The sequence below is a fragment of the Falco punctatus genome, assembly GCF_963210335.1.
Source record: "Falco punctatus genome assembly, chromosome: Z".
NCBI classification, from domain to species: Eukaryota; Metazoa; Chordata; class Aves; order Falconiformes; family Falconidae; genus Falco; species Falco punctatus.
This window is the reverse complement of record NC_137586.1, coordinates 24,163,605-24,190,806: the sequence shown is the minus strand read 5'-3', so window position 1 is coordinate 24,190,806 and position 27,202 is coordinate 24,163,605. Positions and strand designations below refer to the sequence as shown.

General features: G+C 38.6%; 1 long non-coding RNA gene across 1 annotated transcript; it reads right to left on the bottom strand.

Annotated features, from left to right (window-relative positions):
- Window positions 1-2,680: 2,680 nt before the first annotated feature.
- Window positions 2,681-27,202, bottom strand: LOC308056912. Its single transcript, XR_013925019.1, has 2 exons — window positions 12,006-27,202; window positions 2,681-8,704 (listed from the first exon to the last, which is right to left on the bottom strand). It is a non-coding gene; the product is annotated as an uncharacterized lncRNA (long non-coding RNA).

The following is a 27,202-nucleotide window of genomic DNA, read 5'->3' as shown; positions in this document are numbered from 1 at the left end:
GTTTTCTGCAAGACAAAGTGGCATACAGCAACTATTGACAATGAATTACAGGTTTTTTATGAATTTGCAGCTTGAGTAAGTGGCAGGCAGCTTTTGCGTAGCAAGTTTAAAGCACGTCTCAAAGGATGGGGGGCTTGACACCAAGCTGAGTAGGGTACTAGGTAAAGAGCTTAGATGAACAAAGCATCTTGCTTGTGGATGAAGTGTTTCTACCCAAGTCCTTGTTCCTCCGCCTCTCTCAAATGAACCTGGCTGGATTTTAAAAACTAGCTTGTGTCTCCTGGAGAGCCAAATATAGTAGATGTTTTCTCAACTTATTTAATGCACAGGTAGGCTCAGGCTCCCACAGAATACAGTTACAGCAGCTTTCTTTCCAAATGGAGCAGCAGTACTTCTCCTCTCCCCTGATCCTTTGTAAAACAGCTGGAAGTCTAAGACGTTCATTCGGGAATCAAGAAAGCAAGATTACCACCTCAGTCAGATGGGAGAAAAATGTGCATGTCCCAAAGATGTCTCCTTCTGCCTGATGTCAGTGGGGCACGCCTCACCTCCATGGCTGAAGCTGTGCTGTTAAACAAGGAGTTCAAAACTTATGAACAGTGTAAGAAAGAGAAAGAAGCAGCCTAGTTCCACGGCCAGGTATTTAAAACACCCTATTGAGAGAAGAAAGGCACAACTTTCAGCCACCCCAATGGCCATTTTGCTTTAAACCAGGGGTCCTCAAACTACAGCCCAAGGGCTGGATACGGCCCCCAGGGTCCTCAATCCGCCCCCGGTATTTACAGACCCCCACCCTGCCGGGGGTTTGGGGGGGGAAACCAAACAGCCGCAGATGACTGCCTGCCACTGCATCCGCGTGCCGGCCCCCTGGTTAAACAGTTTGAGGACGCCTGCTTTAAACTTTCTTCAGGCATAACTTGGACACATGCCAAGAGTTGGTAGACAGATTTCCTCCTTCCGTGGGAAGCGCCCTAGACATTAGCTTTATTGTATCAAGGCCGACTTTCAAGAGGCTTCTCCTGAGTGACAGAAACAGATATGCTTCAGGAAAGAACAGGTTAGAAAGAGGAAAACAAGCCCTGCTTCCCTGGCCTCTTCTTGAAGGTGGCTTTGGGCTGTAGGTCCCAAATGGTGACAGTTTCCTGCTTACTACCTCAATATCTGGAGGAGAGACAGGTTGGAAACATGCCTGGTTGTCAACTAGTCACTGGTTTCCTTTACTGAGTTTCCTTTGCACTTAAGAGGTGTTTGTGGGAAGTGCCTCACTTTACTAAGCAGTGTGTGGGAACACATCTAAATCAGCAGAGCACAGGTTAGTGCAATTGGTGCAACATAGATTGCACTTCAGTGCACAGTATTTCAGATGTGTTTTTTTCTCTCAACACCAGCCTGGCCACTAGCTTGTCATCCTCTCCTTTTGAAACTAGTGCGATATAGTAGAGGGCTTACTGAGACAAGGATGCAGGGCACTGTGACACCTACCTTTCAAATCTCAACATTTTTCGCTCTACTCCAGGGTAAATATGTGATCCTTATTCTTTGACAATATTGTTCGAACACCTAATTAATGTTTGGTAACCACATTGCATTGACTTTAGCCAAAAAAAGAACATAGCCACTATCCACTATAGGACATATAGCTCCAGTGCAAGCTAATGAACAAATGTTACTTAACTCTAATCCCCAAAGTGTCATTTCCTTTTAGGTTTCCATTTCACTTTTGGAATTACAAACAAAAGCGCTGCTTCTCATTGATAGCTTTGGCCATGAGGAATTAGATTGAGATCACCATTTTGTTTAACATAGACATTAAAATCCATCTCTGTCATGTTTTTAATATACATTTAAAAAAAGAACATGTGGCCCCCTCCTGCACACTCAGAAGTTACTTCAGCACTACCTGCCTGGCCTGTCTGATGTCTTTCATCAAAAAGTTGACTGAAAGCTTACTACATCACATTATATTTATATAGTGTCTTGAGAAACCAAGCTAAAAGCTGGCACCTTGCCAGCTCAGCTCTGTACAGATATGCATACATATATACACATGTATCTATTGGTACTGTAGGGTGTCTCTGGCTTAGCTACCAGCATCCATCTACTATAAAGGCACCTTGAGATCAGGCCTTCAACAAATCCTATCTACGCTTCTGGCAGCAAAGTTCAGGAGCCATGTGGACAGGCACAGGTGGGGTCATTGATTGTGCCTGCAAGTACATTACTGCTCTAACGCGCGCTAAGGGATAGCCAGGGTTTAAATTTTCTCCATGGCCTCCTCTGAAAGTCACATCAACAGCATTTACAGCCCTTCGGGAGCAAAATGAGATTAGATTTATGTAAAGCCTCGGCCTTGCATTTAAAATGCAGTTGATAGGCTATGTTTGTATGTAATATTTAATAAAAAAGGGATAAGACCTTTTGTGAAAATTTCATCATTATGTGTGATTGATAATAGATCATTGTTGGCTATCAGTAGTTTTCTGGTAATTACAGACTAGGAAAGAATTGATGCCAGAATATGAACAAGAAAATTCTGGTGTTTTTCTGAACTGAGGAAAGCTAGGCGTATTATTTATTCAATTATTAGGTTTGTAGCCAAGAGGAGGAAAATGTATGTTTGTTGCCTTATTTAATCACAAGCACTTTTCAGCAAGATCATTCTGTAGACAAAGTTTTATTGAATTATTTACATTTAAGCTCAGGTATGAGATTAACTGAATTTATATGTATAAATAGATCAGAATACCATATAAATCAATCAGAATACCAGTCATGCATGCCCTTCATATACAAACATAATCTTTACAACTCAGACAGGTTGGACTGACTGCAGTCATTATCTCTACACAGATGAGGAACGCCTAACCAATCCTTGAGTAAGTTACCAGTTACAAAGCAGTGGTAACTAGAGATGCACGTTAGAAATATCGGGCGGTCAAAAAGGAATGGCCAAAGTCAGAGGCAATTCCTCCGGAAAAGTTCTACTTCCTACCCCTTCTCAGCTTCTGGCATTTTCAGTATCAGACTTGGTTATCAAAATGATGAATTCCCAAATGCACAACTGGCTCTACTCTCTCCTTCTCCCTCACTGCTCCATGCACACAAATTAACCAGCAGTACACACTAATGAAGAATCAGCTTTGTAAAGCTGGTTAGAAGTCCTCATTTTGATTGCTTTTTCTAGGAAGCAATTAAATGCAAGCAGCAAAATTAACCATATCCTGTTAATTCACTCTGACACTGTTTCTTGGGAAGGTGACAGAAGATGATGTGTACAACTGTATGAGAGAGACATGCCTGATTTGTAATAACTTATAGTAATTAAATAACATACATGCTATATTCTTTTTACTAAGTGTTTACCACGTGCGTTTGAATTACTTTAGGGATACATCAGAAAGAAAAGACAGGAAGGAACAATTGCAGAAGTATCAGACTATCTGCAAACATTCAGGACCATTGACTTTGGTGTAACACCTTTCTTCTGCTAAACTACCCAAACTGGTTTAACACAGCTTCAGAAACCACAGCAGAACAAGATTTCAGCACCTTGAATAGATGGTGCCAAAAGGTCAACTGAGCAGACATGCAAGGCAAAGAAAATGCAAGACACAGAGTTTATAGCTAGTGTAAAAGATCAATACTTACTGGTAGTAAAAGGAAAAATTACTAAACCAACTCAATAAGACCATTTTCTATTACTTTCTTTTCTTACTAAAATTAAGTCTTATTTTGAGCAGAGAAAGTTGTCTGTAGATCCCTTATGAGTGGTTACAAGATACTAAAAGGAAGAAAGGCACATACTTGGAGAAACTAGGGGCTGGAGCGTGTGTGGTTGATCCCCAGTGTTCTGTAACCTGGAGCAATCCAGATTAGAAGACATTGCAGAGAAAGGTCAAGGTGGGGGCTGCCTTATGCCACAATGCAGGGTACCCATTTTAAGTTCACATTCAGAGGGATGCCTTTGTAAGCATGAAATCTCAGAACATAGCTTACAAGAGTTGCACAGTAGAGTTTTTTACATGCTGCTGTATTGAAGCCAGGTCTTTTGAGAATTTCAGTGGGTGTCTGCTAGCAGAAGCATTGACTCTGTCAGACTTTTTGCTTAATAAGAATCAAACAAAATAGCAGCTCTTCATCTGTACTGGCACATTTTGTGCTTTTAGTTACAAACAGCTCAATGGAAACTCTTCTTCATATTTGCTGCCCCACTGCTGTGTCACATTTTTCCCAAAATGACTGTGTGAATAATATGCCACCAGTATTGGCATTTCATTTAATGGAGATAACTTAGAAAACCAAAAATTTCACAGCTAAAAAGATAAATGTTTTAAATATTCTTCTTAGCTTACATTATTTAGGGAACTTGAATTTTTATTTTCTTATAATTTATTCAAAATCATAACATTTTTGCTTTATGACAACACAGTTGATTGCTGTGGAAAAGTCCATTATGTCACAAGCATAATATTTAATAATTCCAGAGTAATGAGAATGGGACCAAGAAAACTTTTAACATCAACAAGATGGACAGTAAAGATAAAAGGAGAAAATATCAAGGGTAATAATAGGAGATGTTGAAAGAAACGCCACTTATGAAATATTTAGGCTAGATATTTAGATAAAACAGATGTAGATATTTTCAGTTGTGCAAGACTGTTTCCCTTAAAATTTACTTGTATTAAAAACAGGGTGAAGGAGAGAACTATAATGAATGCCTCTGATTTCTAATTTTCATTTTTTTGCAGTGTTATGCATACAGTTACCTTAATAGTGGCAACTGGAATCAGAAGATTCTGATGTGTCACATAATTAGTAAGATTTTATAACCCTGATGTTTAGAATAAAATAAACTTTCATAATAAAAAAATACTTCATGCCATAAGAAAAATGAAACCTTGTGTAGAACTCTCAGTCTAATATTCATTGAGACAAAATCTGTTTTCCATCTCCCTGGCTAAGACTACAAAATCTCTGTAGTGTAACAAATAGTCTTGTTTACTTTGCTGTCAGAAAGTTCTCCACATTTTGAGGTACAATCAACAGATTGATCAATTATTAACAGTAGTTTTGTCTCGTTGATCTGTTGATATCTTTAATAATATTTATTTTTTAGAGATACATCTAATTTTAATGTTGGCCACTTTAGTGATTGTCTTCATCCTCTGTAGCCCTCTGCTTTTTTGCTAAGTGGGACAATTTGCTGGCTGCTTGTGCAAAAGGACTGAAAACACTTTGTATTCACATTCTCTTCGATTTCCATGTATCATGATCCAGTATTTCATGAATGCTCTGAGACAACTCTCTTAACATTTAAAGAATCCCAGCTATTCATTGCCTTCTTTCCAGCTTGCTTAGCAATATGGTCTTTCAGTTTCTTCTCTTTAACTGGAGTCCTGACAAAGGCTGTTATTTTATAAGGAAGCCTCAGTTACAGCTGACATTCAATCCCACATTTCTCATGGACATCCTCTAGTTACCAATGTCTTTGAAACAGTTCAGAATGATAGCAAGACATTTGCTTTTGCTAGTTGCTGATTTTTACCCAAAAGCTTTTCCAAGAAACGGAGCAGCACAGGGTCTCATTTTTCTCTGGCATACTGTAATGGATAATGTTCTAATGCATTTCTTCCCACAGCTTTTCCCTGCTGTATTGCATTTTGCCTTTGTTGTATAGGCACAGCTGAGCCTGAGTTGCTGTTGGCTTAGCTTCAGCTAGCTTTGAGCTTATTCTCACGTGGCTTGGTTTAATTATTTTCTAATTTTCATTTTATGTCTTTGAACCAGTAGCTCAGCTTATCTAATTCTCCCTAGCTTTTTTACCTGAAAATCAGATAAAATAGCTCAAGATTTTCAAAACTATATATGGAATTATACATTTGTATTATTAAAAAAACCCAGCCCTTCAGCCAACCAGGGAAAAAAAAAAAAAAAGAATCCCCTAAACCAACCCATCAGACAAAAAAAATCCCCTAACCCATAACTGGTTTTGCACATATTCTGTTTAGATTTTAAATGTACCATTTTGCCATTGGTTTTGTCTTGTGTTTTAGTGGGGTTTTTTTTTGGTTTGTTTCGTGGGTTTTTTTAACAAGGAATTTGGAGCTTTCCTAGTCTATTTAGACATTTCCCCCCATATGTCAACTAGTGCAATATCACATTACTTTGTTTACTAAATCTGTAAGTATGAGCCAAGATAGCTTTCCTGCTAAGACTTTTCTTTTTTAATCTCCTTATATGTTGCTTTTTCTGGTCCTTCTTGAACAGTATCAGATTATCTACCTTTAAGAAATAAGACTATTAGGTGATAACATTGTCCAATGTATTGTACCTGACTAGAAATCAAGTTCTCTATTCCTGATTCCAGTTGTGCTTTATGACAGTGGATAAGACTGTACCTTTTATTTTCCTTTTTCTTTTCCCTTTAGGTTAAAAATGTTTAGGGAGGATTACGTACTTCTATAATGTGGCTCAGATCTTGGGCAACCACTAAGAACACAAACAGAAATCAAACAGAAATTATTCAAAACAATTTGGCAGGAAGATTAAGACATGTTCTATCAGTTTGTGACCGTAAATCAGCTCATACAAAACATGTAATTTTCTGTTTCCTAAGACAAAAAGCAAGACAAAGCAAAGCAAGGAAGCCATCCCACCCCAAAAGGGACAGGAGAGTAATGCTGACCCTTAAAACCCAGTAAAATAAGCAGCTACACAGGCTTACCCATTTTTAGAAACAAGTTGTTGTAATTTTGCCTTGTGCCTAACCTTCAAACCATGGATCCAAGTTTTAGAACAAACTTTAGGCAGTAGCACAGAAAAGTTTGCCTAACTATATCTCATTAATATACTGCTATGCAATAGCAATGAAAAAAATAATTTATAAAGTCTCCCCAGAAAACTAACACCAATCACCGTATCTTGCTAGAAAGCAGAGGAAACAGTCAGAGGGTCTGGTCACCAGGATGCAGGATCTCCACCCCTGCTTTAAAGCCGTAGTCGTAACACCACCTTGTCCCAGCAAACAGCAAGAGTATTTCAAAGGAGGCCACATGTCTACCAGAACACTACAAGTCATGATGCAAGCCACAAACCTAAGCACATACCTGAACTGAATCCAAAGGGGAGTCCATCAAACAAAACAAATAGATATACTTAAAAATGGCACCTCATGTAGGGCTACAAAGGTTTAACTTGAGATAGCAGCAGGTAGGAAAATAGAGGTAACAGCAGGGAGATGGGAGGAACCTTCTGGACATACCATGAAAAAAATCACCTGTCTATGAAAATTACAGTGAAACAGCATGCTTCTGAATTTCAGCAAGATTTTTATGCAGATGGGAATTTACTTTTTCTGCACCTGCTGTCAGTATGCATTAGACCATAAACATCAGCAAACATTGATTAAGCATATTGCCCAAATGAAGCATTAGGCAAAGAAGGAAGGAAACAGCTTAGAAACTCTAAATCAAAGAAAAATGACTCATCCCACAGTAATTTAAGGCAGAGTCATTGCTGCTTATCACACTCAGCTGTGTTGAAAGTTGTGAAATTTATTTTTTTTTTAGTAAATGTAATCCAACTTTTTAATTTAACAATTCCCAGAGAACAGTAGTCATCGACTCCAACAAAACTATGGAAATCAAAATTACTGGTCAGCTGCATGAAGGGGTACTTCTTATACTGCTTCTCTCTGGAGAGAATATGTAAAAAAGCACTTCCCTGGTAGCAGGGATTGGATGTGTGGCAGAGAAAAGACCAGCAGAAGGTTCTTTTGACCCTCAAATCAATAGGCTAAAATGTGACTTCTCTACTTCTTACCCAAATGTTTGCTGCTTGGAAGTATTTTGGGACAATACAAGCATCAGGAATCCAACTGTGCACTTTTTTTTCATTACTGGCAGAAGCAGCCACAATCTGATCAGTAGTATTTAAAACAGTATGGCAGAGAGGAAGGCATGAAAGTTACAGATAAGCACAAAAAATCTTAGCAGCCATACAATCTCTTTTTCTTGGCAGAATAGACTTACCCAAAACTAGACCTCTAGTATTCAGTGACCATTTTCTGTCCAGTATCATAAATGGCTCAAGAGTAGTTCCAAGATGTGTGGATCATTTTTGGCATGATTTAATCCATGTTCCAGCTGTCATTTGCAGCAGCATGAGGCACTATAGGTAACTGTTACCTATAATATACTGAAAGATCTGTTTCTGTTTAATACATTGCAGGAGGGTTTTATTATGCAGACCTGCTTAGTTAGAGATAAGCTTCAATAAATAACAAAAAAGTTAACGTATTGCTCCAATAAATAGAATATATGTCATATGGGGCTTGATTGCTGAATGTCTGTGTGACTCCAGAGAATCTTGAGGTTAATGGCATTTACAGGGATCAGACCTGTTCTATTTCCTGAGGCTGGAGATCCTGATTGCCCCTGCAGTGATGCCTGTATTATCTGTATGCCACAGCCAGGTAGTTCAGTTGAATGCAGACTCTCTTCTGTGCTAGAACAGATGCTCCAGATATCATACTTCAGCCTGCTAACGATCTGCAATCGTTGTGAGGCTTAATGAGCCTGGGCACATGAACTAGCCATCCACAATGTGTATGCCTGACACCAGTGATGACCGACTTTTCTTCAGGCTGAGTTCAAATGGATCTTCACAAGTAATTCCAACACGGTTTTCATCCATCTCAGCTGATCTGTAACAAAGCAATAACAATGCTGGAAATTCTTTAAACTGCTCAGAGCAGATTACTCCTAGGCCACATGTAAATGCTGGAGAATTAACCTTAAAGTTAACCTTAAAGGAGGTCAACTGGAAAGTTTTGGGAAGGGAAACTGGCAATGTAGGGAGTTCACAGTAAAACAGGAAGGGAAAAAAAGGAGTTATATTTTGACTTTTAAAACTTATTATGTACTGATAAAGTGTGTCACTTCAAAATCACATTTGTAATTCCCTGAGAAGCTGACTAATGTGCTATGGCTCTCTGTAAAGTGAAAGAATGTCTTTGCTGAGCATTTTGATTTGCAATATTTTAATGGCTTTTCACACTACATACTGAACATGAAGCCTACCTATCACCAATGCTTCAGTTCTGTCTTCTCATGTGCAGGCACATTTTATACACCAATCACTTTGCTACCCAGCTTTGTTTGCAGAAAGAGAAGTAATATTTAGCATAGTAATTATCCTTTTAGCCAGGCCATTTTTATCTTGAAAATAGGATCTCAAGCACCTATGCAATTCAGTTACTAGAATATGTCACAGCCGAGCACCTGACCTTACTAGACTTATTCAGGCTAAATGCCATTTGATAAGCCTTTAGAGGAAAATGGATTATATACACTGATGCTCTGAAGTTGATTTTATTTTAATTCACCTAACTCATAACTAAGGATATATTCTGCTTTTCTTTTTGCATTGTGAAATCTTTGATAGGTGATATTGTGAGGTTCCAGTAACTGGATATTATTAAGACAAACACATTACCTCTGTGTTTAAATGACAGGCATTCATTTCAATGCTCATAATAATGTCAAGTGGTCTGATGCTGAGGAACATGACTATCAACTTATTTAAAAGCAAAATAAATTGGGTTTCTTTTGTTAGAGTTTTTTTGCTCTGTTTTTCTGTCACCATGAATTGGTAGTACTTATTTAGTTCCAAAGCAAGGATACAATAAATACTGAAATGCCAGTACCCAGGGGCAAAGAGATACGGTCCAGTTAATGGTCCCTTTAAAAAGTTTATTTTGAAGTAAAAAAGCTGAGACATTTTTAAGGACTATTGATCTCCTTAAACAGCCAGAGGGAAGTTTGGATGTATATACTACAGGACTAGCTATTCCAAGCAAAAAGACTCAGCACTCAAAAGGCCTTACCAGCCCTGAGGGGGCCATGCTAGCTTTGACAGTAGTTGGAAACTCATCGCTACCTGAGATAGCTGACCAGTTCTCATAGCAAGATGTTTTTTAGATAAAGGCAGAACCAATTTACTAAGTATTATTGCACACCTGGTTTTAAATTATAACCTTAGTGACAAGGGCTATAACTTCTGTGTTGTAGAGAGCACTGAGGATGCCCCTGGGGCTAAGCAAGGAAGGAGGACAATATATGGGGCCCTCAGCTCCAGCTATATCACAGTATAGAGGGTACTGTCAACACATACAATTCTTACTTACTCAAAACTATACAGTGTCTATACTCTCTGATAGGAATCTACTCTTTTGACTCATCCACAGAACAAACTTGTCAAGTTCTTACAAATTGAGAAGGAGAAGCACAGCAACCTTTTAAAACATGATTGTCTCCCAGGCAGCCCTATATTTCACTTTTGCAGGGCTATACCCCAGCCCCTCACTCTCTTGCTGCAAGACCCATGACCAAGTACTGGCAGGAAAGCTTCTGTGGTTCAGTGAGGGGAAAAAACAAAGTGGGAAACCCTTGTGCCACCTAGTTCCCTCGCACTGGGAGAAGGCACTAGAGAGAATAATGACCAGGAAAAAGCATCTTTGAGCCTGTGCTGGCTTTGCCTGGGATAGAGTTAATTTTCTTCATAGTAGCTAGTATGGGGCTATGTTCTGGATTTGTGCTGAAAACAGTGCTGATAATACGGAGATGTTTTTGTTACTGCTAAACAGTGCTTACACAGAGTCAAGGCTTTTTCTGCTTCTCCTGCCACCCCACCAGTGAGTAGGCTAGGGGTGCACAAAATGTGGGGAGGGGACACAGCCAGGACAGCTGACCCCAACTGACCAAAGGGGTAGTCCATACCATATGGTATCATGTTCAGCATATAAAGCTGGGGGAAGAGTAAGTGGGGAAGGATACACTTGGAGTGATGGTATTTGTCTTCCAAAGTAACTGTTACAGGTGATGAAGCCCTGCTTTCCTAGAGAAGGCTGAACATCTTCCTGCTGATGGGAAGTGGTGGATGAATTCCCAGTTTTGCCTTACTTGCTTGTGTGTCTTTTGCTTTACCTTAATTAAACAGACCTTATCTCAACCCATGAGTTTTCTCACTTTTACCCCTTTGATTCTCTCCCCTCTCCCACCAGAGTGGAGGGAGCAAGTGGCTGTGTGGGGGCCTAGTTGCCAACCAGGGTTAAACCACAACAGAGCCCAAGTTCACATTTGTATGGGTAATAGAGATCCTTTAATGTATACACAGACTCACAGTTTAGGATAGTTGAGGACAATAAATTCTTTGTACTTCAGTGTTTCATCATACTTCACTGTTAAAAATTTGAAATGTACAAGAGAAGTATTAACTGAAAACTGCAGTGGAAGAGGACACAAAAAGAAGCTAGAGGCAATGGGAAGGAAGGGAAGACAGAAATCAAAGCTGCTTACAGACACTTGCACTTTTTTAAATCCAGCTCTGGAAATTGGGGAGGAAAAGGAGGTTTAAGCCAGAGAGACATAAATCCAAGTGAGAACAGGAAGGAAGGTTTAATGAGGTGAGATGAGAGAGAGCAGGCAAACCTCAACAGCCCTAAAGGGAGCCATTGCTAACAAAGGGACAGAGGAAATGTGTGTGCTGAAGCTGATTTAGGAGGGGCCAGCCCTAACAGCTGGGGACTAAGCTGACAGTTTCCTAAGCTAAGTCAGTCATGGTGTGGCTAGGAAGCATCTAGTCATTAAATGTTATCTATACTTTTCTTTAAATATGTTGGGGGGGGGTTTCAGCTGTGTTTGAAATCACATACAAAAGCAGTCCAGACAAAATAATACAGGTGTCAGTGCATCAGACTGTAATCACAGGGAAAGATTAAGGACTCTGTGGCACTGTGATGGATTGTATTGGTTAAGTCACTTTGTCAGTGTCACTTGAAGTAAGTACACATGACCTCAGGTGTGCTCATGTCTACAGGAATGACATCTTGTTCCTGACCTAAGATTCCCCAGCTTCATCCCTTTGAGTGCTGTGGAACTGGGACATGGAGACTGAAAATCCTGGGACCTAAGGTTTCTCCTGACCTTCCAGAGCAGCAAACTCACCTTTGCAGAAGAATCCACTGCTCGTTCCTCCACATGCTGAGGATGGTGAAGTCGCACAAGGAGGTGTTTATCTCTCTTCTCCTGTCCTGAAAGTCCCTGAAAGACAGAAGAAACACGACTGTGGTCACAGTCAGATGTAACCATATGATAAATGTAATATGCTGTATTTTTTGGAGTCCCATCTCTCAGCAGCACTTCTGGTGTCAAGGATCACATGGGGAGACAGAAAAACCACTATGCCCTCCATCCTTCAAAGTACCCAGCCTGGTACAGTTTGCATAGAAAGATCAAAACCTGTTTTCTTGGGCCTGCTCACACTGTGTGCATCTCACCAGCAGCAAGAAGAAAGCAACACAGCTGCCCACCAGGCTCAGTATGCTGCACGCTGATTGACTTGAGAAAGGCAACCCTGTTCTATAATACCTCATCCTGGAAAGTCATAGGTTGTGCATGATGCATAGTGACTTGGAATGGATGTATTTGCAAGAAGTGCTTGGTATAGAGGGGTGCAGAGGCAGATGTGCTGTGTTCCTGCCAAAACATATAAACATGGCTGGCCCGAGACTGAAAGCAGGCAGTATGGAAATGAAACCAGGGGCCCCAACAGAAGGTTATGGCAGACCTCAGCCGTGCTGTGGCCTGGGGGTGACAGGAATGCTCAGGGGTTATAAATGGAGAAACCAGACAAATGTTATGTAAAAACATATTCTCTTAGACTCTCTTTCCTCACCATTGCATTCCTCTGAAGTCTCATCTGCCTCAAATATTGGACCCCTTGAGTCTAGAGAGACTAGAGAGACTCCCTATGTTGAGAACCGTGGGGCATACACAAGAACAACGAGCCACAGCTCCCTCCTGCACAGCAGCAGATCCAGCAGATTGTAGAGGCCTTTGATGCTTCATGTGCAAACACAGACTGGTGCCATTGAAAACCCAAAAATTTCCATGCAGCCACCAAGAGCAAGACCAATGCAAACAGCAACTGTGCACTTGTTTGTACTGGACGAAGAGCAAAAGGGTTTAGTATAAACCTCCCTAGCCATGTATGTAAAGCACCACAGTTCCTCCATTTTATGTTGCTTGTTCTATATTTGCAAATTTGTGCATCCACACTACTAGGAAAGAAAGATTTTTGTTGCTGTTGAACAACCAGTTTGGAGGCTTCCCGTTTCTCCTGCGGCCAAGCATTTCTATAAAGTCTTACTCACTGACATCTGTATTAAAAATCCTATACAGACATAAGAGCCTATATAAAAAATCTGCCATACAGACAGGCCATGACCTCCTCTTTGCATTCCCTTCCTTCTGACACAGGAAGGCTTTAGCACCCAAGTAGCCAATACCAGAAACACACACACTTTTTGCAGTGTGTTTGCAGAATGAGGAAAGATACCCTAAATATGACTCCCTTATGCAAAGTTTAGTTTGCACATCATTTCCCCCAAGGCATGTACCAACTCTTACAGACCCTCCACAGCAGCTTCATAACCATTGTTCTATGTAACATTAGTGAAAGATTGCGAGGCTCATTAGGCAAATGCCACATAGCCCAGCAGGTTGTGGCACTCTGCACCCCCCCAAATCGTGACAAGCAACTTAAAGGGTTATGCTGAGTATATATCCAAAACAAAGCATCTCACTTCAAAGAAACTGCTTTCCTTTCTTCCCCACTAGACCCATCCATTTCCTGAGAACAAGAAAGAGCTGTCTGTGTAGTATTTGGATGCAGTTGCAATGTAGTTTACATAGGAGACGCAGTGTGCTCTTTCACCCAGCATCTCATTCAGTGCTGTCTTTAAATTTTTAATAAAAAAAAACATGCTGAAGGTATGTGATTCCCCTTTCTGAATGTAAAATGTATTTATCATTTTGTAGTGGATGGAGACAGAATATGGATGCACATCTGCTACTTCTCCAAAAAACAGACTGGCATGAAAATGTTAAGTATTTTCCTGCCTCGAGAAACCAGAGAAGGCACAAAAGCTCTCTCCTCCCTGTAGTGTTGGTCACCCTGAAATGACCCTCTGAGACCTCTTCTCCTAAACAGACAGGGACCAAACATGGTCCTGTACTTTGTGTAATTGTTTAAACAGTAGCAAAAGGGGGATAAAACATTGTCAAATCGAAATAGTAACATTTTTACATACACTTTACCCAGGTGAAATTGATTGCAGAAAGAGCAAGTTGATTAATACAATTCTCAGTAATTTTAATCAGGTGAAATTACAGAGGCATCAACATGAATCAGCACCATATGCTGGTAAGTTTTTGTTGTTTCACTAGAAGCCAGATGTTTCTGCCTCTGCATGTTATCTATTATAAGACCATTTTAGCATTCATTTTTCAGATAAATAAAAATTTACATTTTCAGGAGTTATAGGAGAGCTTTAGTTATAAGCTTAATTTATTCTTCCAACTCTGTAAAGGTCCTAGCTGATAAAAATTCAGAGCAACCAATCTCAGGTTTTGTGACCTCATTTTGGAAGCAAGAAAAATGTGAAAGCAGCCACTTATTGAGCCTGTAGGTTTCCTGTGATCCCTGCAAAAGATGGGACTGAAACACAGGCTGGACTGCAAACAAAACTGATGATAAAAGTCACCTAACTGCACAAACACTGTTTTAACTTAACTGAATTGAAAGTAAATACACAAGTGGTAAACTTTCTAGTCTGCAGGAGGAGCTACTGGTACAAACCACTTTTTTAAACTGATGTGATGTATGCACACATACATCTGCAGGTACTGAAGTATCTTTACTTGTGCACTCACACATAAACTCACATAACCACACTGTAGACCAGGTTCTGGGGTATTCAGAGATTTCCATCCAAACAAGAACATTGGCTAAAAATTTGGCTTCCTTGCTTAGCAGATTAGCTCTCTTTTTTTTCTCAGAAACTCAGTTTGGTTGGGTTTCTGATTCAGGTTCATACAGACTCTTGCAAAAACTCTGTTAACTCTGTGGTAATAAATTTTAAGGTTTTTTTCTGATTGGCTGTTTGCATCAAATAGAGGTGCCAGCAACACCCTTCCCATCTCAGCCTTCATACTGTTTGCCCATGAACTCTTTCCCTTCATTCCCTTCTGTCCCCAGCCTTGTCTTGCTCCCTTTTGTGTACTCTTCTCTGAGAATTAAACTAATTCTCCCACTTAAAAAAGACCCAAATAATCCATCCTACCATTCTGTGTCCTTATAGCTCTTCGTATTCTGTCTTTTTGGACTGCAAGCTCAGTGGAACACTGATTATATTTTTATATTTTTACAGGAACCATCATTCTATGTCTTGGTGCTACAAATACCACAAACAACAGCATGCCTTTGCTGGAACTAAGACCAAAGTCGGGTCCTGCCTCCCTTAGATCCTGACTAATAACACACTCAAACATGCACAAAGCTATTTTAGAGCAGAGTAGCACTTAGAACAATTTAAGTACCTTAGAGCTGACTATCCATAGCTAATTACTGCATGAGATTTAAATTGTGCAGATGTAAATTGAGTGTACAAAACCCCATCTGGAGTTCACTGTTCACTGGATTGGATAAACACAACGTTAAAAATCAAATAAAACCCTAAGCACCATAAATCAAAAGTGCTATGCCCAATGTGACAGGTAAAAGGACTGTAGTACTCTTTCCAGTATTTTTCTAAGATATGTCTAGAAGAAACAAGTTTCAGGATGTCTGGAAACATATTTTTAAGATTTCACATTTTCTTCCATGAAAAATTTTTCTCCTTTCCTCTACCCAAGCTTATGTTACTATGGAGCAGGGTGGGAATTAATCCTTTCACACAATGCAGTTTTACTTGGGCTATTTTAAACACATCAGCTAACAACCACGAGAAGTATCATAAACTTGAAGTGTGTAACCAGTATCTGGTGATGAGAATGGAGTACTTACTTTAACTCAGTATTATTGGATATGGAAAGCAAAGATAATTTCTAAAATATGATGGGAAGAGAACAAAATTATACCTTTAGTGGTTTGAAGTGTGACTATTGACAAGTAAGTACTTTGTATCAGAAAACTCCAACACTCTTGCCAAAAATTAAATGAAGCCCTGGTTGGGGACAAGAGCTGAGTTTAAAGACTGCAGCACAGAGCATGGTTTGAGTGAGCTGAGGGGTACAGTAACCTTGCAACTGGTGATAAGTCTATTTGTAATTCTACACTACAGGCCTCAATCAAACCTGACATTAAACTTTATCCAAAAACGGAACCAGACTGATAAAGATGTTTTCTATTAGGTCTTTTCATCATGATTTCAAAAGGCACTAGATGTATCTGTCATATGTATGAACTAAATTACATGTTCTGCACAGCACACTTACCACTAAAATAAGCACTGTAGGCCCAGTCAATCATCCTCAAGACAGAATGGTACGTTTTCAGGAACTGTTGATGAAACTACTAAAAAACAAGCACATATGGTTTAATACAGAATTTATCTAGCAGGAAACCAAGGAAATTCCATAATTATGACTGTTTGTTTGAATTTATTTTGTCTCCTAAGGCATATGTACACTTTAATTATCCAGTCATGCATTGTGTTTGCCACTAGCTATCTTAATTCTGGCTTTTCTATTGTTTGAGTATGAGTTGTCAACACTACTAACGATCTTCTAGTAAGTTTGTGATGCAAATGTATAAAACAGAGGAATAAAATGCACGACAGAAAATAGCACAGGTTGTATAAATAACAAACACCATAGTGTGCTTTCAGATTCTAAATGACAACACATTGGCTGCTTGTGTTTAAAATCCCATGGGTGGGGAGCCTAAAAGGATTTATAAAGCTAGCCTGTGCCTTTTCACCACTGTCCTTTACCAAATAACTCCAGCTGCAATATTGCTGAGGTTATGTCATGTACATGTCTATGTGTAAATAACTGAATAAACACAGGAAAGGTCTTTTTTGATCCTCTATTCTTTCCATTAAAAAAACCATTTGGTGCCAGTAATAATTTAATCTGGTCACCCAAAATGAGGTCTTAAGCCTTTTTTAAGCTTTGCTGCCAGAAAACCTACCTAAACACACATTTGGACACAAATAGCAGTCTGACAGCTCTAAAATGTCAGCATGCCTTCAGCTTCAAAGAACAGCTGGAATATTTAGGTTATTTTGTGCTGAAATCTACCATCTATAGTAAGCAAACTTTCATATAATTGATCAAAATCACTTAATAAGAAAATCTTAATTATCACTTAATAATAAATTAAGAAAATCTATCCTTCTAACAGAACCAAATATATTCATAGCTTTTGCACTTAGACATGTGTCAAATGCTTGATCCTAAAAATGTTTGATTTGATTAACAGACGTAGTCTCTTCACATCATCTAATGCGTTTCTCAGATGAATTATGTTATTTGCCTTACTTAGTTTTCACCTTTTTCAGGATCAGCCCCAATGTGTCACATTTCATCCTCCTTTACTGTAGCTCTGTTGAAAACCATAGAGACATATTTCATTTTCCCTCCATTTTCACAAGATTTTACGCTATCTCCATATCCTGAAGTTCAAAAATGCCTGAAGGGATTTTCAGTCAAAAGAAATATTGTAGGCTTGACTTCTTCACCTTTTTCATTGCTATCACACTGGAAAATAAACATGTTCTACACTGAAATTAATCAAAGTCAGCGATCTTTTGACAGTAGTGCTCCAGCTATCTTCTTTCACTGCTTCATCAGACACAAATAAATCATGATGGCTGGTGAGGCACCAGAGGATTGACATGGCAGAGTGTCAATATCTGTAACTGAAGTATTGTTGTTGCATGGTAAATTATTAACAGAGGGGTTTGTTGACTGAGCAACAATTCCCCAGCAGTTTGGAGCCATTATGGCACATTACTTTCAAAGCCCATTGACCACAGAAGACTGTTACAACAGTTTAACCTTAACAAGGGTATAACATTTGGGCTGGGCCATCCATATACATGTCCAGGTCTAGACCTTATTCATTGATAATCGTGGAGCTTTTGGCTGTCTCTCAGCATGCAGCTGGGGAACAATCACGAAGTAGAGAAGTTACTAATGCAGTTCCCCAGGGAACCTATGGCCCTAGGACAGGTCACTTTATTTAATCAATGACTTGAAAAAACCCAAAGTCATTACAGATAACATTCCCTGTGGTCACAAAGACTGATGGAAGGCCAAATGAGAGAATATGTCCTTAACCCAATGTAATTTTAATGCCTGAAAGCCAGGCACAGCACATTTAATAAAGCTAAATATTAAGTCACACAGTGTCCAAGTGATGACTGGTGATTGATCTCCTCTGTGCCCATTAGCACCCCAACATAATTACTTGCTGTCATTTTTGGGTTGCAAACAACAACCAGTATTGAGCCATATGTATTCATATAGTTATGGAAGGTGTGTCTGACAGAAGACAGGTTTTCCAAGTCCTACACATTCAGAGAGTGATAAGGCTTTATGTAGAATTGGAATACAAGGCTACTAAGCTAGAAAGAGCACAAGCAGTGATTTATTTGGGAGTAGTCATTAACAGGTCACGTTAAGGTCATGCTGGGAAACATCAGTGCCTGGCCAATTAGGTTGTGAAATGATCAGTTATTCAAAGCAAGGCTGATTGTGTGTAGTTTCCCTGTAGTTTTAGTTTTCTTAACCTGTTGATGTTGAGAGTGTACAAAACGAGAGTTCCTTGTCATGTGGTCAGGAGGTCACACTGTTTGTCAGACACAAAGCAGGAGAGAGCAATTTGGCCTTGGAATAAGCAGTTTCTGTCCTATTCTGTCCTATTTCTGATACCTGTAATTGAATCATCTGTCAGGGATATCACAAATTAATACTTCTCACCTTAGCGTGGCTGTAGCTAAGGACATTTCCATGGTATCTGTTGAATACTCGCTGAATACTCAGACATTCGATTTCTTGGACTGCAATGATACATACTTGGCAGTACCTAACACCATAAAATACAGCCCCAGCATTTCCGGCTAGGTTTATGAGTTGATTCAACAGTTAACAATGCCAGGAAATGTATTTTCACATTTTACAAGGGACCTGTATAAAAAGAAAAATCTTCTGGTGACGTTCCCCAATTAATTGAGCCTTTGCTTGCAGTACAGTAATAGAGAATATTCCTACTCCTCCTGGGAAGCATGTAGCAGTGCATATAAACCTAAAGAACACAGGTGTGCAGTATCTAGAGAAATATGGTTTGTGACCCAATAACTGAGCAAGAGCTCCAAAAGCCAATGAGAAACATTAAATAATTAAAGACTTGCCCTATTTTGATAGACTGTACCATGTCAATTGATTTGACACGTGATGGTACTGTGTAAGTACTCACATGCACCACAGCAATAGGATAATGGAGAGCTTGTCAGTCCATCAAATACATGATGATCAAATAGCTGGAAGCTGAATTGAGGCAGTTCAAACTGGTAGTAAAATGTTATTATTGTTTTAAACGAGGAATTATTAATTCAGGGATGATTGCAAAGATTGTGGTTCGGTATGACCTATCACTAACAACTTTCAATTAAAGCTTCAATGTTTTCCAGGGACAGGCATTCTAGTTGAACAAGAATTTGCTTATTTGGTCATACAGCCTGTGATGTAGAACTCAAGATAAATTACCATGTATTGATCCACTTCAGCTTGATAATCTAAGCCTCTAAAACATTTCTTTAGTCTCAATAAACAGGAGAAAGAGTGGGGTTTTTTTCTGTGTGGCAAATACAATTCCCAAATCTTGTAGCACATGACTAAAAAGTAACTGAATTTCTGCTGAATCTTAATGCTTGTTGGAGAATATGATCTGCAGATGCTTTAAATTTAGAAGGGGGTTGTATTTGTTTGTGTGTTTGTTGGGGTGTTTTGGGTTGGGTTGGGTTGGGTTTTTTTGTTGCATGAAAATTTTTCTGTTCCTGCAGAGTAGCTCAGGCTTAGCTAAGAAAACTGTCATCTTTTGTTATCAGAAAATACAAGCCCATTGTGGACAACCCTGCTGTGTATCCATGCCATCAGACTTTGTTTCACTGCTCCACTACACCTTGATTTTAATGAAACCTGTCCTTGTGCTTCTGCTCACTTTGAATTAGCTATTCTTCACTCAGTCAGATTGATTGACTTTTTTATCTCATGACTGCCCAAGTATAGAACAAACTTGTTTCACAACCATCTATATCACTTACAAATTGTTTTCTGGTTTTTGTCCATTTATTCTTGTAAACACTGAAGCACAAGACACTGAATGCTTCAAACTTTACCATCAAACTTTACCATCAGGAAAGTTCTATTGAATTCTGTGTCTTTTCCCTCATAGTCAAGACCTTGCTTTTTAACGTTATTGCTTCAACTGCTTATGCAAAGCGGGATCTTCTTTGGGTTAAGCTGATAAAACATATTGAGGGCTTGTTCTACTTTGGGGATTTTTGCTACGTGTTATTCAGGGTGGGGGGGAGAGGAAATACTCTAATCACTAAATCACATAAAGTTTACTATTCAATTTTGCTTAATTTAAGATAATTCATAATATTTTTTGTGGATTATTTAGAAATCTGTTAAAATATTATGGCCATATGCTGTATTTAAATATTTTGTAACAAATTACAGTGCTTTGATTTTTAGTAATTTTACAACTGGGGTTATGGTATTAATTATATCATGATATATATGGTACATGATTAAAATTATGGTATTATTATCTCTATATTTCATACTAAGGTTGGATAAACTATGATCCAGAAAGATTAATCAATGTTTAAGAATGAGCACCAGGAAGTCTAATGTAAATTCACCTCTCACAGCTAGGGTTACTAGATTTGGTTTTCTAGTTCTTGTGTCTTCAGTTACTTTCGTTACTGAAATCAGAACTATAGCATTTTTCATGTCCCTCCCTCAAGATTTATTTTATATCCAATAACTCTCTGGAAGCAAAGGAATGGAGGAAAGCTCAAGATGTCATTAACTCTATTATTGCTTTGCTCCAGAAAGAACAATTATACCAGTGTAATTTCTGACAGATATTTCACTAGTTGGTTCTTAAGGACTTAAAAAGATGGAGTGTCTACCAATTCTCTAGGCAATTTATTCCAGTGCTTCACCCTCCTATCAATTAAGCTGCAGTTTATACACATTATTTCTAGGCATAGAACATGAAGAATTCCCTCTCTTTGCAACCATCTTTTATGCATTTGAAGATTGTTTTATTCCTTCATTCCTCTCCTTTCCAGGTTAAATAACCCAATTTGTTCAAGAATTTTTCATAGGTCACATTTTTAGGCTCCTGAACATTCTCATTTTTTTCTACTGTCTCTCCGACTGGTCCACATATAATTGGAAAAGTGCTCTGAGTGAAGCCTTTAAGTGCTGAATCAATAGGGAGAATTCCTTCATGTCTTGGAGGCTACATTTGGGGTTATAAATTCCATTCGATCCCATAGAGCTCTAGTCTTTTTTTTTTCATCAATATGACATTATTCAATCATGTTGAGCTAGTCCACTGTATGGCCAGCTTTAAACCCTATGTCCTTTTCTGCAGAACTGCTCTTTAAATTACTTTTATCTATCCTGTCTGCAAAATAGACAACTCCTGCCTAATGTATGTGTCCACATTGAATAGTACCTGATTATTTTCAGATCATATCTCCAGTTTGTCTAGATCACTTTAAATGGTTATACCATTCTCAGTATATTTTCAGATCATATCTCCAGTTTGTCAAGACTGCTTTAAATTGTTATACCATTTTCAGTATATTCATCCCCAGCTTGTCTCCATCTGCAAGTTTAATAACGATTCTCTATACTCCATCGTCCCAGTTATTAATGGAACTATTGGAAAGAATATGGATTAGAAACAGCTGTTACTCTATGAATCTATTTTGACAGTGACTCATTGATAAATATTCTTTCAGTATTGTTTTCAAATCAGTCTTGGATCTAGATTCACACAAGTCACAATGTTTCTTTATCTAGTATATAATGTCATTGTAGAATGCCAAAAGTCTTTCTAAAACCAAAGTACAGTATCTGTGCCTGCCCTTGGTCCACAAATACTCTTTTCCTACTGCTGAAGGAAACTCAACTAATAGCTTACTGAAGATATCACATATAATTCATGCAAAATACAATGCAAAGCCTGACTGGGTGAAATCCTTGCAATGGATTGTGATTCCCAAATTGTGATTTTCTCCCCACAGAGGAGTTGCCTACCCTCACTGTTTTTATTTTCTCTAGACTGCACAGTGTGTTGGGAATCTGAATCACTTGCCATGCCTCTATAAGTAGCAGAGATGTTTGAGCTGCAAAGGCTTTAGCTTCTGTTAAATGAAAAAAAACATTGTGAATTGGCAAAGAAAAGAAAAATACATAACAAACAATATACAGCAGAAGGTTTAAAATATATTAAAAAAATATACAGCAGAAGGTAAAAAACTGATAAGGAGAGCTTGAGGTGACAACAGACTATGGATGGCCAATAAAAAATTACCTTTGAAGTCTATTTTGAACAAGTGAAATTTTAATAATGGTATAAGATCATTGCTTGACAGAGATGGTAGATTTATTCACAATACTGCAGAAGTATAAGTGTTTATGAAACATTCCATGCTGTATTTGAAAGGAAGAGAAATCAGAGAAGGATAATTCTTGCATGATGAAGTACTTCCTGGGCTATTCATGACAAAGGACATTAAACAGCTACTGCATTTAGTAATTTTTAAATGAACAAGCTGGGGAAACTTGCATCTAATTTTTAAAAGCACTATTTGAGGAACTCTCTGGTTCGCTTATCATAACACTTATTAAATCCTGGGCTACCTAGGAAATTCCAGAAGATTGAAAAAATAATAATGTCATGCCAAGAGTCCAAGGGGGCAAGTAGGATGAGCAGGATAAATGCAAGGGAGGAAGATCTACTAGAGAAGCAACATATGGTTTTAATAGATGAAATTTCATAGGGTAACAGATTTGCAACAGATTTATCAAAATCACTTCAAAAATACAGAAAAATATGAAATTTTGCCCAGTTAAAACAGATGGCAGGCACTGCAGTGTTTCTAGACAGTGGTTTCAAGTCTTGAAGGAGGCTCAAAATGAAGTAAAACAAAAAAGTAATTGAGCTGCCTGACATATTCTCTAGTAAACAGTTACTCATTCCAAACAACTTGTCACAGCTCCATCACTTATATGAGGTGCAGACCAGGATTACTCAGGATGTAAATGGCAGCAGTTACAATCTTCAGCAAATTAGAGAAAATACATGCTCTCCTGCTGATCTGTGTTTGGTTATGTATTGCATTCTTATATTTATGCTTTTGTGAACACTACCATTCAGCAGCTGCCTCCAAGATAATGTGCTCCACATAAGCATTTGTTTTGTATTATCATCAGACTTACACTCCTACCTGTACTGAGATACGCAAATCTAAGGTTTCTTTATAATTTTCAGAAAAGCCTGATCGTATCAGTGCCTAACTGGTTTGCGTGACAAGAGCTGAGGGCCAGGAAGAAGGCCGTTGTTCTCTGAAAGTCCCACTGAAAATCTTCACACCAAGAGTAGAAAACCAAAACTGACCATTCCTGAAACTGTGATAAAGCTTTGACAGTCTAAGACACCTAGCTTGCTAACCTTTGGGTTCAGCTGGAAATAAGACAGGAGTAGACATTAGGAGTTAAAGCAAACCTTAACCCAAATTACTTTCAGAAACTAAACAAAACAACTCAGGAGCTCAAAGCCAACTATTGAGCATTCAGCCCAAAGGATTTAGTGTTTGGCAGATATATTTACTTACCCTCATTTTTTTTTCTTTTAATTTTTATTTACTTATTTTTTAATCGATACATTGTGTCTCTTGAAGATAAAAGTTCCATCACTCAAAGCCAATGTCACAAGCATCTGGCTGCTTACATTTTAATAAAAATGCATCCTTGGAGGACTGGGACAGAATACTGAGACTGCAATTCACCTCACCCCAGAGGTATTTCTAGGGCATGATTCATCTAGTCCTAATGTAGGCAGATGAACCAAGATTTAAACACCCTGTTTCTCTCCTTTTTCTATAAACAGAAATAGGTGGCCCATGAGATGCTGATGTCTTCATTGTGGATATCTGAAGGCAGGAGGGAAAAGTCCAAAACTTATGTTATCACAAAGTAGAAATAGCCTATGTGATTTCATTTTACCACCATCTCCTCACCTGGAACAACCTCATGCATATGAGCAACACATTAGTTTTCTAGATGCAAGGTCTTTTCTCACAGTTTTGGTCTATTATTTTAAAGGTCTGAAGTTTGGGTCAGTATACTAGTATCCATATCCCAGATCCCACATCCCAAAAGTTCAAGGACTTGTTTACTAACCACAGCAAGAATCTTTAGACCCTGGCATAAATAGGTCTGTTAGTTGCAAAGATTGCAGTTTTAAGTCAAGGTCGATCAATATTTATGCATTTTGCAGCTTTCTGTACAAGATCAACACTAATTTCTCTGCACTGACATCTAAATAATTTTTGGCTCTGTTCCATATCCTATTTTAAGTCTCATTGTCCTCGCAGTCATAAATGAAGGACATAATACTTTGTTTTACTTGTAAGTGTCAGGAGGTGTAGCATTATCATCTGTGTTACCAGTAGCACTAATAACATTGCAGACTAGACCGCTCCATCTTCATCAAAGGCTATGTATCAGTTGAGACACAGTGCTGATGATAACCTGAGTCAGCTATCAGTGAAAAGAGCTCTTTATTATGTAGGTCACTACCCAAGGTCCATTTCAGCAAATACCAGCAAATCACACTTCACCAGAAAAAAATTTTCTTCTTGGCAAGAAACTTAAAAGCGGAGTACAGAAAAGACACGTGAATGCTCATGTCCTCATGCCTTAAGTATGCACACAAGAAGCAATTAGTAGCTTGCTGAATATTTGTACAACCCCTTTCCTCCCACAATTTTGGTTTATTTTTGCATTGATTTTTTCAGCCTGTTTCCAAGTCATGCTTCCACCCTACCTACTGAGAGGCCATAAGAAAGACAGCAGATCAAAACCTGCCAGGCACATCGTTAAAGCAGTATAAACATGTTGGTATCTATACCAGCAACAAAGGACACTACATAAAAACATGTGGGGCTGAACTCCAAACATGGATGTACTGGAAAGAAATTCCTGTGTATTAGCAGAGTAAAAATGTCTTCTATTCATCCTCAGCCAACATCTGTCCTAGACAGCTATACACAGGAAAATTGCATATTGTAGGGAGGAGTGCTGTGAGTGACCAGCTAGGTTCACCAGCCCTTCAAGTACAGATTTTCCTCATTGTATGCACAGTATTAACTCAATCTGCAATTTTAAAATGAATTTTTAGACAAATTTTCAGACTAATGTGTAATTAGTTTGGGTTTTTTTCTTCACCGTAGTCAGCAGAGTAGGAAGGTTATGAAAAAGAGTTCCAGAGTCTTGCTTAACACTGAAATTAATTAGCTCACTATAGAACTCATACTCACAACCAGTATGTTTAAATAACATATTCCACTTCTGTTTGTCTACTGTGATTGCTGTCTTGGATTTTTTTCTATCTAATCTTCATATTCAAGGGAGGAAGAATTTAGAGCACCTATATGTTTATATGAGCTGAAATTACACCCTTTAGTATTAAAAATGTCTATTAAAATTACTTTTGTGTATTAAGTGAACCTTCCCCACTGTAATGCCCTTGCTCTGTTTTTTCATAAGCAGATAAATAAAAGAAATACCTTGAGCTACCATGCACCATCTGGGTAAATGTCAGCTATATCCCTACCTAGAGGGTTTGGGGTTTATTTCTCAAGAGGGCGGGTGTTGGTTTTGCTTTTCTTGCCTACAGTTTGCACAGCTGAATAATTTAAAAAGGACTCAGTGCTGAAAGATAAAATGAAGATGGAGTATATTGTTTCTGGCTACAATCCCCAGTGCTGTAGGTGGCATTTTCTGCTAATACAGCTTGCAGTAGCATTGCTAACAAAACCGGAGATTTGAATCATCATAATTAAGGCTGTGTCACATGGGATTTTTCTTTGCAAAAAATACATACATAAATAATACTAAGCACACCAGTGTGCCACCAGTATATATTTAATCTATATACCAGTTATATCCCTAAAAGAATGGTCTTTCAGTGAGCTCACTAAAATTCCTGGGTCCTAAATATAACACCAAACTAGCAACTAGACAAATGTTCTATGAAAAATGTTCTCTGCAAACATTTATTGCCTTTGAAACACACCATTCTTCCCCATAATTAGTGAGCTGACAAAAGGTATCAAACCTCAAATTCTCTTCCCATCAGTACAATTCGTTTTGTGTAACAGGGCTGACATTGATGAGATTCCATTGCAATAGATGCAATGTAAGCATATAATATGGGGCTTTGTCAAAATCAAAGTATTTGCAGCATAAATAAGAGAAACAGAAGTTTGTAAAGGTCAAAGTGAAGAAGCAATTTGCCCAAGGCCGTACATCAATTAAGTGCTAAATTGACTCAAGATTTCTGGCCTAAGTAAGTCATAAGCCTCCTGCTTATATGACAGTGTAGGTGAAGGTGTGTCTTTTGAAGAAATGCCATGATTCTGCACCAAGTGCTAATACCTGAGTTTGTCTAATGGAGGTTTGTTCTTGCCTGCACTCCCAGTTTTGTGTACAACTCAGCTCTGATTTTTTTCTGTGAAAAATTCAATCTCTGGCAAAAAGAGCTGCATGTGCAGCTGCATGCTATTGTTCTTCAGCCTGTGTCTTCCTGAACTGTATGTAGTGCTTTATTAACAGTGACAGTACTTTGTAATTGAAGAATCAGATAAGTTCTGCATCAGGTCAAAACGGTTTATCTACAATCAATCTCTGATTGATTTGCCTGTACAGACAAAGTATTTGCATATCTCCTTAAACACTGAGATGAGAACACGCTGAGTGGCATGGTGAAGCATCCCTGAAGACTCAGTAGTTAGAGAAGGGTCAAGGTGAGGGTCAATACAATACCTGCTAAAGCAGCAGTGAAGGCATCATTTTGAATGTATTCTTAGCTGAGGGACAACCTCATTTTCTCCTGTATATTGAGGGAGAGAGGAATGAAAAGAAAAGGGAAAAAAGAAGGCATAGGTCAAAATAGTAAAAAAGGCAGGGAAAAAGATTTATGGAAAGAGGGGAGATGCAGAAGGAACTGTGAAAGAAAGGTGGGGAAGAAATACCTCCAAAAG